Source organism: Lepisma saccharinum, chromosome 24, assembly GCF_977018435.1.
Source record: "Lepisma saccharinum chromosome 24, izLepSacc3.1, whole genome shotgun sequence".
Lineage (NCBI taxonomy): Eukaryota > Metazoa > Arthropoda > Insecta > Zygentoma > Lepismatidae > Lepisma > Lepisma saccharinum.
In genome coordinates, this window is record NC_139252.1 from 40,315,482 (window position 1) to 40,322,381 (window position 6,900).

Sequence of the window (6,900 nt, forward strand, 5' to 3'; positions counted from 1 at the left end):
TTTGTGAGATATCTTGTTATCATTACGTAGTGATCTCTCTCCAAATGAAAGTTACATTAATTAACACTTTGATATAGTTCTAATAACCTTGACTCAGCGTTTAATGTATATTATTTTACATCTTTTAGCAGTGGCGGCGATTGGGTTCCAAAACTCTGTGTGTGTGGGGGGGGGGGGAGAAAGTTTACTTTCCCTTGGTAGTGGGATCCATGAGTATTACCGTGCAAATTGTCCATGACTATTTTCATTAATTCTTCTCTTACATCCTATGTGTTTTTAAGCGATGGATTTTTATGTATGCTGGTGCAGAAGTTGTCAATAGATTGTTTTGATTTTTTTCTTAATTCTTGAAGCTCTTATTGGGCCAAATAAAGTTCACCAACATGGTGATGGACAATTTGCACGATAATACTCATGGATCCCACTGTACATAAGGTTTAGCATACCGTGGGAGCAAAAGTGGCAAAAAAAAGGGGGGGCAATTGCCGCCGCTGTCATTTACCCTTCTTTTGGCAAACTGGTTAATTTATGTGAAACGTAGGGATACTAAATCTGATATCAGTAGTAATGTATTTCAAACGAACTGGAAGCAAAACGTTGCAATGTCTTTTTATGTCGCAGTAATAGAGGAAATTCCTACACTGAATACCGGAAATGAGACTTCTTTGAACCAACTATGCTCCTCTAGCGTGACAAATGAATTCCAAAATAATGGAACAAAGATAATCACTAAAAGATTCAAGGCCGATTTTGGTGTGTTTCCTGTAGGCTACATGATTGATTTCAGCGGTGCTTAACACTAGCAACTTCCTGCTGATGACGAAAAAGAAGAACAATATTTTTCATTCAAGCAGATAGCATAAAGTAGTGAAGTTTAGTATAAGAACACATGTACCGGTGAATAGATAAAGAAATATATTGTTCATTATTCTTGGGACTTTTTTTTAAAGAAAATATTGGTAGTTGACGTTGTTGGCTACTTTTCTTGCTAATATTTCCCCCTCTGTGCACATATCTCTACCCGAGAAAGAATTTATTTTTTGTTTTACAGTAAACCCTCGTTAACACGAATCCCAAGCGACCGAAAAATCAAGAGTTCGTGTTAAAAAAAATTCGTGCTAACCGGGGACTCAAATTTTATTGTTGCAATTCAGTTCTTTCTACACATTAACCATTTACAATACGTAACACACAACTGAATTTGTTGGTTAAATACGTATAAGCTCATTGTTGAAGCGATGATCACGATTGTCGAGCAATTGCACCCAAGTTTTAATCTTGATGTTACTCGTACTGGCTATATTTTAAAGAACAGAGAAACCACATTGTTGATCTGAATTTGTTGGTTACAATATTGTATAAGTTGATTGTTGACAAGATGATAGAGATTGTTCAGAGATTTCTTACGTACCTAGCAGAGGAACGACAGAGCAACAACAGAAAAAAAAATATGAAAAACTTTGAAAGTTCGTGTTAAATGAGATCTAATGACGCAACGGACTAAAAGACAGTTCGTAATTCGTGGTAACCGAAATTCGCGTTAACTGATAAAACTTTCTATAAGATATAATGCATTCCTGCCGGGACCAACATTTTGATCATGTTAACCGAGTGTTCGTCTTAAGCGAGTTCGTGTTAACGAAGGTTTACTGTATTTGTTTCAAGGTGTAATCTAGTTTAATAAGGTAGATGTATCGTAGGATGTTTTCCAGGGAGGTAAAAACAAGATATTTTTTCCAGGGCGAGCGGGAGCGACAAACGAGGCACATTTTCCCACATTGTTTTCCTCTCAAAACACTGCTTCAGCTTGAAGTTATGTTCCTGCAACGCCCTCGCAATAGTTAACGTATATTACTGTGATTGAAATAAATTTACGTATAACTTAAAATATATAATTTTTGGTTGACTTCCATTTTCCGAGGGGGAGGGAACGTAGCCCTCCTTCCGGACGTACATGATAACATAATGAATTATATTTATTTTTAAGTACTAAAGAGCCATTTTTTTACAACTTGACACTTTATACATTTTATGATACCTCCTTCCACAGCGATAGTCTCTGGCATACCGGTAAGTTTAATGGAGTGTGCAACAATTTAGTTAGGGTGGATGTAACTGCACTTGTCTTACGTTCTATTTTTATATAAGCAGTGGCGTGGCCAGGATTTTCGAAAGGAAGAGGTTAGGTATACATTGTTTGGTAGTCAGCCATCTTTTCCTGCATTGTTCTTTTTTAGGAATACTGGGCCAAAGGGGGGGTTATAACCCCCACCAACCTCCCCTTGGGTACGCCACTTTATATAAGGAAAGCTGGATCAAGGGGAAAATCTCCAACCTCCCCCCCTTTCTTCCGCCCCTGCATATGGTACTGAATAAGCTCGTTACTTGCCAAAGAAAGCTCTCTACAGCCTTACAGAAAGTTCGAAGATGGCAATGTAACTTAGAAATATGCACAACCAATAGTATTGTTTATGATTAAGTACTCGGACACCACTCATGAAACAAGCACATGACAGCCTCCTTGCCTGTATTGTCCATGTACTAAACAATGTCTTTCATTTCATTTTAATTTTTGTTGTACTGATTTAATAACTACATGCTAACTATTCTGTATTTTGACGTTTTCCATGCCCTTTAATCAAGAATATACGGAAAAAAGTATGTAAATGTTCATTTCTTTCTTGACAGCCCAAACAAAGTTTGCTTAAATATCCACTGAGCACTCACACGGAAATCCAAGGAAATACTGTACATTTTTACATGGCGAAATCTGTTACACCAGTGTTAACGTAGCTGGCAGCGGATTTCATGCTCTCTGGTTTCAATATCAGTCAAGGAACTGATGATTTCTTTCGGTTGATTTATTATTATTATTATTATTTTAAAAGTCCTAAAATAACTGAAATGCTAAGATCCAGAATAACCAGACTGACCTTTCGAAAGGTCGCAGTTCAACATTCACTGAAGGACAAAGACATTTCCACCCATTTCCTTAACCGTTCATTTGTCGCTGTAAAGCTACTAACAATTGGCCCTGAGAAATAACACAGTGCCACAGTGTTTTGAAGAGTATATACAGGACGCAAAGTGGGCATTTCCTAGTCATTATTTGTGCAATGACCGTATCAAGTAAGAATGAAATTATTTTAATGGACCTAAAATTGTCCACGGAACATCACGCATCTCTGCAGCTACGGATGTACGTATTTTCGAACACATCTATATACTAGTGTCATTCGGAAAGTAAAGAACGTTTCGCCACAGAAAGATATTTATTGATAGTATTGCAGAAACAGAATATACATGTTTTGCCAGATACTTTAACCTACTTCTCTACATGATCGCCTTTGACATTGTAGCTTGTCGTACAGTGGGATCCATGAGTATTACCGTGCAAATTGTCCATCGCCATGTTCGTTCACTTTCTTTGACCCAGTTAGAGCTTCAAGAATTAAAAGGAAAGTCAAAACAAGCTGCTGACAACTTCTGCACCAGCGTACATAAAAATCCATCGCTTAAAAACACACAGGATGTAAGATAAAAATTAATGAAAATAGTCATGGATAATTTGCACGGTAATACTAATGGATCCTACTGTACCTTGACACCAGTTTAAGTAGTATCCTCTCCTCGTACACCCAACGGCAAAAGAAAAAGTAAGCGAATTGTCCACCATTATTTTCATTCGATCTGTATTACACAATGTGATGATAATGAATTGAAGTAATGACGTCAATAAGCAGAGGGCAATGCCTGCTTCGAACCAACACAGTTTCATTCCTTAAAACAACATGAGAATAAAAAAAGTAATGAAAATAGCGGTGGACAATTTGCCTTTGCAGTTGACTGTACCATGTTGTCGCCTGACGATTCAACCAGTCCATGACAGCATCCTGTAGTTTATCACGTGCAAAGCGTTAACCAACAGGGTGCTTCTTCATCTTCGGAGAAAAGGAAAAGTGAGAAGCTACGTCGATTTTCTTGAATGACGTGATCCAACTTTTGTTTCAGTGCATCCGCGTCATGAACATCATTTCGATCATTCTTAAATATTATACACTATTTCCGGGCATTTGCCGCGTTCATAAGATCTTAGCCATAGACAGTGGCGGCGATTCGGTTCCAAAACCCGGGGAAAGGCGGGTAAGGTGCCAAAACTGGGGGGGGGGGGGGGTAGCATAGTGCGGGTCAAAAGGGGCGAAAAGTGGGAGCCAAATGCCCCCTCGCCCTACCTAATCGCCGCCACTGGACAGATTGCAAGTCTCAGATGAATGTCACTGGGTCTAACGATTTTCGCCTACAAGAATCGAATCACGCTACACACCTTAGTCGGCCGGATTTGCAGTCGTAGAAGAAGAAAAATCTAACCTTGAGCTTAACTTTGTTGGGAAAGATATCACTGATGAACAAATTCAAACTTTTTTTTGCTCCTTTGAACAAAAATAGGTGATTATTTATAATTCGACCCCGGTGAATCCAAATCTGAAAGTAGAAATGCTGTATCACGTATCGTTTTCCCTGGATTTTCATTTTTTGTTTTTAATAAAAATTTAATTCCCTTTGTAATAATACATCGAAATTTGAAATTATTTTTGTTTGTTTGCTCATGAAATAAGATTTAAATATTGAAGTGAATAACTATGAAATATAAAAAAATTAAAAAATATATATAGGACCGATTTTGACTGTTCAATGAAGAAATTTCATGCAAAAAAAAAGGAAAAAAACACATTTTTACTCGCATTTTCAAAATTTCTTTCTTGAACTCTGCCGTTTGTAACTGCCACCAGAAACCTCTTCCTTGAGGTTCCAACTATAGTCTGCTAATATGGTCTGTACCGATTTTCCTGCATATCGTTTCTCCATGACAGAAATATCCTGGTGAAATCTCTCGCCGCATTCGTCACTAACCGCGCCCAAGTTAAGGGGGAAAATGTCCAAATGCGAATGTAAAAAGTGAATTTTCAAGGACATATTGCACCCCATGCGCTGATAACACTTCAACAAGTTCATAACAAGTTCCTTGTAGTTGTCAGCTTTCACATTTCCAAGAAAATTACAGCATACTTGTCTGAAAGCTAACCATGCGCATTTCTCTTTTTCTCAATTCCACAAAGTTGTCATCATGAATGATCTCACGGATTTGCGGCCCAATAAATATGCCTTCTTTTAACTTACTATCACTGAGTTTAGGAAATGTTTTTCTCAAGTACCCAAAACCCTCACAGTGTTTATCCAAAGCCTTAACAACATTTTTCATCAGCCCTAACTTTATATGCAACGGTGGTAACAAAATCTGGTCTTTCTCAAGTAGAGGGTGATTCCTAACACTCTTCTCTCTAGGACTTAAGTTTTTTTCGTATGGGCCAATCCACAGTGTTGTAATGTTTATCTTCTGCCCGGCTGTCCCATTCGCAAACAAAGCAACAAAATTTTGTAAACCCAGATTGCATGCCTAACAGTATACCAATCATTTTGAGGTCTCCGCATATCTGCCAACCATATTTTTCATAATTTATCACTTTTAATATTGTATCCATACTTTCATATGTTTCCTTCATGGTGGAAGAATAGGCAAGGGGTACTGATGGGTATACATTCACATTATGCAACAATACTACTTTTAAACTATTCTTAGATGAATCTAAATATAGTCTCCACAAAACAAGTTCGGGTTATTCACACATTTGCGTGACATGGCGAACTCATTAATTGACTTATAATATATTTCTTTAAAAAAAACAATTGTGAATGCTCTTATCGTCTTGTTAAAATACAACTTACACTTCACTTCACTATACAATATTACATTCACAATTTCACGAACCTACACAAACATGAAATACGGCTACTTGCGAAGGCTACTTGCGAAGTTATCGGAAAGGAAGTTAAGACTCGACTAACCCACAAAAGAACAAATTTTAACAGAGAAACAGGAAATTTCTCTACTGCCAGATGTTTCCTCCACTATATATTAAGTGCCAGTCATAAACACAAGGTCGCTGAAAAGTTCTTATCCATTTGTTTGCTAGTAACCAAACGTTAAACCGGAAGCGGAGCAGGGTGCGGAGACCTGAAACCATAAAACTATAAAATTTGGGTGTTCTGCAAAAAACTTAGGTGATACAGGAAAACGGATGCGATATTCGTTATCAGCACATCTGAATACATAAAGATCACTTAGTTTTATTTAAAGGAGTATTTCATTGTTTATCAGTGTATTCGAAGAGACGGCCTCCGTGGCGGAGTGGTTAGCATACCTGTCCTGGACATGGGTATTCTTTGTGAGTGTTCCTTATCAATTTCATCATATCAACACACGTCTTAGCGATTAGCCAAAAGGGGCAGAAAAGCGAAGTAAAATAAACCAATTCAATCAATCAATCGAAGAAAAGTTTTCCATCTCATAAAAATAGCGTCGGAACGTACTGGCTGTAATTTTACAATAACACATCATGCTTTTCATTGTGCCTATTGGTTTTGAAATGTTGCGTAACTAGATGTTTTTTGTAGGGATGGCGGATTATACTTTCTAGTGACGAAATCGCCACTCTGACCTTCGTGCTGTGACCACATGTTAACCACAGGGAAGTTAGAAGGTATGGAAGAGAGACCCGCTCCACATACAGTGCAATTGATGGGTTTCCCCTTATACACATTGGGCGTTACGACAATAAGCACATAATGGCATGAGAATCTACACGGAATGTAAATAATAATAAAAATAGCACACACACACACACACACACACACGCACATATCCGTATGATAGTGGATAAAAAGGGAAATCCGTATATGTATTTCGTACATGCGTGACTAATGACCATAAACTGCATTTCACAACATGCCCCCTGTGCTAGCTTTATTCTTGCAATTGTATATAGAACATTTACACACGGA